Here is a 10,114-nt window from a genome sequence, read left to right as displayed (position 1 = left end):
GGGATGTAACTCTGACTCCTTGATTCTTTTAAGTGACTAGGTAAACAAAATCTAAACTTCCATGATCACCTTACCATGGAAAAGTATTCTTTCCATCTAAGGGTGAAGCAGTCATCAACAAGCTGGTTTGGGTGTGAAATAAAGACTGAAAAAAACAATAAACAATCAGTGAATTTTAATTGTTGGTATGTGTCAAAAAATATCAAGCAGTATTTTTTTGGTGGTGGTTTTGATTTCTTTTTTATTCCTTCTTCCTTTCGGAAAGATTCATGCATTTTTTTTTTATAGTTTTAAGTTGGATAGATATCACTGTAGAAGAACAGAGGAGGCCCCCAAAAGAAAGCTATTACAACCACATGTCACAAAATGCCTTCCTAGCCAGGTGTGGTGGCTTAAGACTGTTATCCCAGCACTTGGGAGGCGGGGCAAGAGGGTTGCCCTGAGTTCAAAGCTAGCCTGGGCTACACTGTGAGTTCCAGGTCACACTCTGTGTCACAGTAATCACGGCACCCAGGCTGTTGTGCAGCCTGCAGAGTTAGTTGCACTTCACAGTGTATAGTGGGTCCCTTGCCCCTGCTTTCTCTTCCCACTTTGCTAGTTCATCAGTTTTTGTTTTGAGTTTTGTTGTTATTGTTTTTCTTGTGAACCTCTGTGTTCTCAGTCACCTGTTCGCTTGGGTGTTGCATGGTCTTCCATTTTCACACTACAGTGAGCTGGGCTGCCTTTTCAGGGGTCTGCCTTCACCTCTGGGCTGTTGGCAGGATCATGTTAGAAGTGAAATGTGAGTGGCCTTAAGTTACACTTGTCCATTGCTCCAGAGACACTGTTGCCATGGAAATGCCCCTTGTGCTCATCACTTCCCCCTATGGGCCTGTTTCTCTGTCTTCATGTGTGTAATGTTTCTTTATTGCTGTCTTTGTGTGTATGTGTGTGTGGTTCCTTTATTGCTCTGTCTTCATGTGTGTGTATGTATGTTCCTATATTGCTCTGTCTTCATGTATGTGTGTGTTCCTTTATTTCTCTCTCTCTCTCTCTCTCTCTCTCTCTCTCTCTCTGTGTGTGTGTGTGGTTTCTTTATTGCTCTCTTCGTGTGTGTGTCCCTTTATTGCTCTTGCTATTTTTCTAAAACTTCATGTTTTCCATTCCTATAGAGAAATTCTTCATATGTTGTTTTCTGAGTTTGACACCTTCCCAGCTTCACTTGTTACTTACATAGCCTTTACCAATGCTCTTGTGATTGGGACGTGGTAGTCCAGATCTTCTTCAACCATCAGACAGGCCGTGGCAATGTCATCCCAATGCCTGCAATCTGCAGGTCTTGGCCACACCTATCTTGGTTTCACACTGATGTTTACCTATATTATAGTCATATCTGCAGCTAATTCTGCTCCAGAGCTGTATTTTTCGTTGTCTATATTCTTGTTCATGTTTTATTCTCTTCATAAACCTTTCTTTCCCATCCTCATTTCTGTCCATTTAATTCTAAGTGTTCTGTAAAACACCTTTAAAAAACCCCTTTCTCTGGACTGGAGATATGGCTTAGTGGTTAAAAGTATTGTCTGCTTTTCCAGAGGACCCAGGTTCCATTCCCAGGACCCATGTGGCAGCTCACACCTGTCTGTAACTGCTGTTCCAAGGGCTACAATGACCTCTTCCAGCCTCTCTGGGCACTGCACATATGTGGTGCACGTACTTACATGTAGGCAAACACCCATACACATAAAATAAATCTCTTTAAAAAGCCATCTTGTCTGCAAGGGTTTCTCAAACTACCTTTTCAATAAACAGCCCACTGTCATTATTTCCCTGTGATATATGACTCTATTCTATAGCACCCTTTTGCAAAGCTGTATGTGTCTTATTCTAAGCCTGAAGGTGGAAGCATCACACTCAACACTTGTTCCTAGACCCCATCAGGGACCTTCGTACATGACACTCAATCAAGGGTTGCCATAGTGAATCATTCATTTTCCAGCCCTGACCTTTACATTGTAGGAAGCCCTGCAGGACAGCCTCACCGTAATCCTTGTCATCTGGGTGACCTCATGCAATGCATACTGCTATATATATAGATTTCTTCCAGGTCAACCATCTGATGGTGAGTCTCGGGAGTCTTTGTTTTGTTTTGTTTTGTTTTGTTTTTTGTTGGTTTGTTTTGTTTTTTTAAAATATTTTCTATACCATTATACCTAGTAGATATGACCTGCTTGCAAATGAAAGTCTTTGAATATATACACACAGAAACAATAAAATGAAGAATTTCAATTTGCCTCAACTGTAAAAAGGTTGTTGCCAATTCTAATTACCTAGAGCAGTGATTGTCAACCTTCCTAATGCTGCAACCCTTTAATACAGTCCTCATGTTGTGGTAACCCCAACAACCATATAATTATTTCATTGCCACTTCATAACTGTAATTTTCCTACCATTGTGAATCATAATGTAAATATCTATTATGGGACCCCTCAAGGGGGTTGTGACCCACAGGTTGAGAACCACTAGCCTAGAGAGCATTAAGACTTAGCAAAATCGAGATCCATCAAAGACTAGTTCAGTAGGACTCTCTTGGGGGTACAGTTATACAAGGAATCTCTTGGGGTACAGTTGCACATGCAAAGCTCTTTGACTCTTACATGCAGCCAGGGCTAAAAAGCAGCATTCAAGCTTTAATGTGTATGCCCACCAGTGAGATCTTGTTTAATGTGGATTTTCAGTGCTTTGTGGGGGTGGGCAGTACTGGGATCACACACTACAGATAAGCACTTTACTACTGAGCCACACTGTCCAAGACATATTCCGATTCAGTGGAGCTGATGGCGGATGTAAAAGTCTATATTCAGTGTTGATGCTGCTGTCTTTTAAGCACACTTGGACCACCAAAGAGCTAAAGCAGCAGTGCTTGCCCTGATTGACACTTGAATCACATGAGGAGTCTAAAATAATAAGTCAGTGGGATGGGATACTGCTCAGTTGGTAGAGTGCTTGTATAGAGGGCATGAGGTCCTGGGTTCAGTATCCAGCACAGCATAAATTGAGTATTGTGGCACATGCCTGTCAACCCCAACTTGTGAGGCAGAAGCAGGAGGATCAGGAGTTAAATGGCAAACTGAACTATATAGGGAGTTTGAGATCAGCTTGAGATGCAGTTGGCTCTGTCTCCAAAATATAAAAAATAAACAAAATGAAATAAAATATTAAGGTAGTATTATGGACTTGACATCCAAAGACTTTGATTTCATCATTCTGGGTTGAGGCGCAAACACAGAGATGTTTGTTTGCTTGCTTTGTGCATTAAAGATACATGTTCTACCACTGAGTTAAACCTAGTCTGTGGGTGTTTTTTAATTAGCCACAATGCTTCATGTGTGCACCCAGCATTGAGAACCACTGACACAAGGCAAAGCCAGTAGAGAAGTGAAGAATTGATTCAGGATAAGCAGCAAGAACAAGCTGGTCCCCTAGCCACTTCTATTGGATTAAAAAGGAAGGCCTTATTTTGGTCTCATATCTGTTTTGAAGTAAAATCTAGAAGAATTTAAGTTTGCTTATAAACCACCAGAGGAATGGACTGCAGTGCGCTAGAATTTAGCCGTGGTAAGCAATGAAGCATTGCTTCTGGCACCTTTACAATTGCCTGTTGTCATGTGCCAGTGGCTGACTTGATGTCCTGACAAGCTTTGTTCCTGTTGTGTGACATGGCAACTTTATGTGCATCCTTTTAGAATGCGTGGATCTTGATAATGACAAACACCCCATCAACTCTTACTGGGAGAAGAACTGTGAGCGCTGTGTTTGTAGAAAAGACAAGATTTCTTGCTGCAGGCTGTAAGTCTCAACCACTGGGATGGGGACACTAGAAGGACATCTGTTCTTTTTCAAAACCCAGTCCTTTGGGGACTTTTAAGTTTTAGCTTTATGTCTCATTTAGACACAAGGTCTTCTTACGTTTCCCTGCTGTCAAACTCCAGGGCTCAAATGGTTCTACTGCCTCAGTCTCCCCAGTACCCTGGGTGTGATGTATACATTACAGCAGAAGCAGAGACATGTTTGCATCTGTCTACAAGGTCAGAATTTATTGACTAACAAACTTATAAGCTATATTGGTTTCTTTTTTAAATTTTTCATTATTTTTAGTTATGTGTATGTGTGTGTGTTCCACAGAGGCCACACAGAGGATTCCCAACAACATGGAGATGTTTGTGTAATACCATGTAGATACTAGGAATAGAACCTGGGTCCTCTGTAAGAGCAGCAAGTGCTCTTAATCACTGAGCTGTTTTTGAGCCCAAACTATATTGATTTCTTTTATATATACATACATATACTGCAGTCGTGTGTGTGTGTGTGTGTGTGTGTGTGTGTGTGTGTGTGTGTGTGTGTGTGTGTGGTGTGTGTGTGTGATGGTGCTCTTATTGAACTCAGGGCCAAACATGCTAGCTGATCTGTACTTTCAGCCCTAAGAGCAGTTTTAGATCAGAGCAAAATTGAGCACGGGGGTGCAGGGGGCTTCCCATATGTCCCCCCCCCATGCTAAGCCGGTCTTTTTTATTATTATTATTAGTTATGGTGTTTGGCCTTATGCTTGTCCCACTAGTTCTTCCAGCTTAATTTAACCTGTTTCTCTTCATCTACATTTTGCCTCAGGGCTTTTTACCTTTCTGTATGTCCTATTGCCCTGTTTCTTCTGTGTCTGGCTGGTGGCTCCCTGACTGGCTGGTCCCTGGAATGTCCCTCTCTTTCTCACTCATTCTCTCTCAAGACTAGATTCCTCCTCTTACTTACTCTCTCTGCCTGCCAACCCTGTCCATCCCTCTACTGCCTAGCTATTGGCCATCCAACTTTTTATTAGATCAATTAGGTGCTAAGCTGGTCTTAATATCAATATTCCCTAAACAGGATGTGTTTCTGCTACTATAATGGATGCACCTGCAGTAAAGCATTGCCATCCCCAGAGGCTGTAGTCTGTCCTTCTATGTTTGTTTTTTTATGTTGAGTGGGGTATAAGGTAGGTTTCAGTTCTATATCTCATGATAAAATATACATAATACAGAATTTGCCATTGTAACTTTTTTTCAAGACAGGGTTTCTCTGTGTAGTCCTGGAACTAGCTCTGTGGACGAGGCTGGCCTCAAACACAGAGATCCTCCTGCCTGTGCCTCTTGAGTGCTGGGATTAAAGGTGTGGGCCACTGCCACCACCCAGCTGCATTGTAGCCATTTTTAAGGATGCAGTTCACAGTGTTGTGCAATTCTCAACATCACTCATTTCCAGAGTCTTTGCATCTTGCAAAGCCTCAATTCTAGAGCTTGGCTGAGACATGCCTTCAATTTTAGCTGTATGGGATGCTAAGGCTAGAGGACTACTTAAGTTCATAAATTTAAGACCAGTTTGGGGAACAAGTAGAACTATCTCAAACAAAGTCTGGAAAGATGATTCACGGAGACAAGAGCTCTTGTAGGTAAGCATGAAGACCTGAGTTGGATCCTAGGACCCATATGGAAAGTTGAGCATGGCTAGACACCCTCTTGTCCCTGATCACTTCAGGGTGCAGAGACAGGAAACTCACTGGCATTGTTGGCTGCCAGCCTAACTCCAGGTTCAGGTGAACCCTGTCTCAAAGGAATAAAGTGGAGGGTTACAAAGCAGGATGCTCAATCCTCTGACCCCTGTGCCCACACAGATGCCACCCACAGGCGCCACCAGAAGCACACACATACACAAAACAACCAAGAAAAAAAACATAAATCCCAAGTAAGAGTCTAAAATTCTATATCCATCACTCAGTTCATTCTCCTGTCCACCCCTTTCAACCAAGCATCATTCGCCTTTCTGTCTCTATCATTGTAGGATAGGTAGGAACCTCATGTAAATAGAACCATATAATACTTGTCCATAAGAGATCAATTTCCTTCATTTAGCATAATTTTCTCATTCAGACTGTGTGAAATTGATTTGCATCCTTCCTTTCCAAGGCCCATAATATATTATGTGTATATCATATTCTAGAATCATCCAGTCATCTATTATTGAACATTTGAGTTGCTTCTGGATTTTCTTTCTTTCTTCCTTCCTTATTTTCCTTTCCTTTTTCTTTTTCTTTCTTTCTTTTTTTTGGGATTAGTTGTTTTTGAAACTTGGCTGTTACCATTATTCATCTCTATAGGTTCTGGAAGACATGAAAATGTACCCAGTGACCTGGTGCTACTCCAGAAACTGGCCTGATGGCCACTATAACCTTTTGCATGAGCAAGTTCAGTCTAGACACAGGCAGGAGGCAGGGAGATGTGAGGCAGAGGGATGACCTGTAGTGCACCATGCATGTGAGTCCTGTGCTGCTTTGTCAGTCACTCAGGTTGCCCTGGAGATAGTGCAAAGTTTGTGCAGATGGTTTCTGCTGGGTTCTTGTGGATGCTAGAGGTCTAGTCCCTGAACGGAGGGACCCCAAAGCACCTGCTGCTCTGGCCACTCCACTCCCAGCCTCCCAAATTCACCTGACAGCTTCCTGTTAGTCAGCTTCAATCTGTGTTTTGCATAGACAGGCATGGTTTTGTTTTTATTTTAGTGGTGCCGGGATTGAACACAGCTTCATTCTAGGCAAACATTCTCCCACTGAGCTATATGCCAACTCACAGAGGCATTGTGTAAAGTAACATTTCCCAACATTGCCTCTGAGTCAGAACTTGACCAAGTGCCTTAGAAATTCTCACACTAGCAAAAATAGAGTGCTATTTGCATTTAATCACTTTAAAATGCCATTTAAATCATTGTGTGTATGTGTGCACTTGTGCACACAAACATGCATATCACATTGTGTACATGTAGGATCAGAGGTATCCAAATCAAGCTATGAGTCATGGCAGCCTATACTTTTGTATTGCTCATATTTGTCTGGCAGTTGTTTGTTTCAGACAGGGTGTCAGTATGTAGCCCTGGCTGGCCTGTGTAGACCAGGCTGGCTTCTACCTACCTGCCTTCCAAGTGATGAAGTAAAAACATGGGCCATCACTCCTGGCCTACAACCTGTTTTTATCTCTTCTAATTAGATTTTTTTTGAAGTTTAGTTTGTCTGACATGCCCCCTACTCCCTACTCCCTCCGATCCCCATGGAGGGTGGTGCCCTCCACAGGGGGCTCCCCAAATTCCACAATATCATCCTGGGCCAGGCCTAGGCCCTCCCCCATGTGTCCAGGGCGTGAGAGCATCCCTTCACGTGGGATGGGCTCTCAAAGTCCCTTCTTACACCAGGGAAAAATACTGATCCACTACCAGAGGTCCCATAGAGTGCCGAGGCCTCCTCGTTGACATCCACGTTCAGGGGTCTGGATCAGTACCGTGCTGTCTGGGGTCCACGTGCTCCCCCTTGTTCAGGCAGCTATTTCTGTGTCACCCCAGACTTTTAATCAGTAACCTTAAATGTCAAAAGAGCATGGAATGAAACATTTCAAGCTTGGACATATATACCTGTAAAACAAGAATAATATACCCTGAAAAGTCACCTTTCAAAGTTGATGGAGAATAAGGGTATTATAAGACAAAAACAAATTAAAGTAATTCATAACAATCAAGCTAAGTTCTTAATGGAATACTTAAAAGAATACCAAGAAAGTTCTTAATGGAATACTTTACATGGAGGATGGAGGAGGAGAGCCTTCTTTATCGGACTCTATTGAAGCATACACTTTATGAAAATAACAAATAAAATACCAGATGAGAAACAGACAACCATGTCCAACACAGAGACTGGGTAAACCCTCAAAACTAACAGGAGAACATTCCATACATGTGTCCTAAGTAATTGAATCATATCCACCATCACCCCCCCACACACACAAATACACACACCAACCCCCTCCAAATTTCTCAAGACCACAATAACCCATCGTCCTTTTTACCTCACATCCTCTTTTTAAAGTAGTATTGTTATTAGTACTCACTAAGTTCCAACTGGTGCTGACCACACACTAGTGCTGGGCCGTCCACTGAGACACAAGATCTTGTGCAGCACGGTCTGGCTTCAAATGCACTATGTATCTGAGGCTAGCTTTACATTTCTGAGCCTTTGGCCTCTGCCTAAGAGTGCTTGGGATATAAGTGTGTGTCATTATGCCAGGCTCTGGCAGGACAATTTAAATCCCAGGCCTATAGTGGGTTTCAAAGGCAATGACTTTGTGTGTGCCCCGACATGTGCCCTGGGTTTTCCCAGGAAGGTTTGCATCCAGTGGCTTCTCCCTGGGTTCCACCATCCTGGCCTGGGATGGCTCTCTGCTCCTGTTGGTGGGTGAGCTCCTCTCCTAAGTAGACACCACACAGGACTGGGACCACCCTTCCCTTTGCACAGTGCAGCACCATTGTTGTGGACCACTCCTTGAATAGAGAGGGTGGGAAGGGCAAGGCTAGTAAAAAAGCTTTGCTGTCCCAGAGTCACCCAGACCTGCCCCTGAGCCTGTGGGAACTTCCCAGCGTCAGGGATGGTCTCTGTGACTCCATTGCACAGGCAGGTACAGATACCCAGAGTCTACACTTGGACATTCCAGCCTGAGGAAGCCCTTAAGTTGGTGAGGGGAGCCCCAGGCAACTGGAATGTGGGGTCCTCTTGCACAGAGCAAGTTTGAACACTGGGGTTGAATAGACAAGTGTCCTTTGACTGGTAACATGTCTTCTCTTCTTTAATAGACAGAACTTACATGGCTGAGTACTTCAAGCAAATGGATTGCCAGGTAATATTCCACCCAGGGACCTGCACCTACACTGTGGAACAGAAAGACCCACAAAAGCCCTGTTTTAACTAAGTAGACACTGTGAACATACTTCTGCTGGGCTCAGCACTCCCAGCCTGAAGGATATTTGTAAGCCAGGCTATTCTCTAGTCACTTCTCATAATCTGTGATTACATAGCCCTACCTAATAGTGTTTTAAAAACTTGGATTTGAATATGTTTATGTTTAAAATTTGCCAATTATATTTGTGTTGATTTGATGCATGTAATAGCACAACAAATAAACACTTAAAGGAGACAAAAATAAACACAAGTGATAAACAACAACTTCTTTACGTTCCAATAGGTTGTCCTGCGTGCTTTCCTAGGAAACCAATGCCATTGTCACCACTTGTTCCTGTGTCCTGCTGTCTGGGGGACAATGTAGGGAAAACATGTGTTCATGAATGAAATTAGATTTCTTCTTTGCCCTAACTACTCACATCTATCTTCCTTTCACTTACTTGGGAGTGTCCCCTTTGCCAGGTCCCCATGTCCCTCTGTGTTTGCATAAGGTTAGAACAGGTTAGAAACGTTCTAAAAGGTGGAGTGTACAGCCATGAACTGAAGGGTAACCCAGGTCTCCCGGGTTCAGGGTGGCTGTTTGATCATAGTTCATAGAAGCACCTCTAACCATCCAGTGGGAGGCACAGTGGCTGTCAGCTTGACCACATCTGTAATCAACCCAACCCCAAGCATGTGGGCACACCTGTAAGATACTTTCCTTGATTGGATCATTTGAGGTGGGAAGATCCACCCTAAATCTGAGCACTGCCCAACCCAGGCTCTCAACACATTGCTGAGAGAACACAACTCTATCTCAGAAACTAAAACAGAATTAACATTGTCACACTTTAAAGTTAGTCTATTTTAGGAGCATGCCACACATAACTGATCCTAGAGCTAGTCTCCACCACCCACAGAAGTCTGGCGTCTGGTTCCCTGTCAGCCTGCATGAGGTCTGGAGGACATCTTCTGGGGCTGTCTCTAACCTGTTCTAATCTTATGGGGACATGGCCGAGAGGACGTGCCTGAGTAAGTGGAAGGAAGGATAAACGTGAGTACCAAGGGCAGAGAAGATGTCTGGTTTCATTGTGAACACACAGTTTCTCTCATTGTCCCCTAGGAAGCTTTTTGTCTCCTTGCCCTTGCTTACACTGGCAAGTTCATCTATTCTGTTACTGAGGCATTCCTTTGCTGGTATTAGAATCCACTTCCTCAGGACGCCAACATAGACTGAAAAACAGCAGCTCTCCAGGGAATTCTGCAAGACTCCAGAACCAGATTTGGTCTTCTGGACCATCCTGTCTCATTACTGAATAACACTGGGTTCTTTTTCTGTAAAGAAACAGCATTGTT

The 10,114-nt window shown here is 43.3% G+C and overlaps 1 long non-coding RNA gene across 1 annotated transcript; it reads left to right on the top strand.

The window, feature by feature from the left end:
- The first annotated feature begins 955 nt into the window (after nucleotides 1-955).
- Nucleotides 956-9,043, top strand: LOC107979141. The gene is made up of 3 exons (XR_003479882.2): nucleotides 956-2,098; nucleotides 3,723-3,825; nucleotides 8,674-9,043. It is a non-coding gene; the product is annotated as an uncharacterized LOC107979141 (long non-coding RNA).
- The last annotated feature ends 1,071 nt before the right edge of the window (nucleotides 9,044-10,114 follow it).

The sequence above is a fragment of the Cricetulus griseus genome (genome assembly GCF_003668045.3).
Source record: "Cricetulus griseus strain 17A/GY chromosome 1 unlocalized genomic scaffold, alternate assembly CriGri-PICRH-1.0 chr1_1, whole genome shotgun sequence".
Lineage (NCBI taxonomy): Eukaryota > Metazoa > Chordata > Mammalia > Rodentia > Cricetidae > Cricetulus > Cricetulus griseus.
The sequence above is the reverse complement of the archived record's forward strand: the minus strand, read 5'-3'. Positions and strand labels throughout refer to the sequence as shown.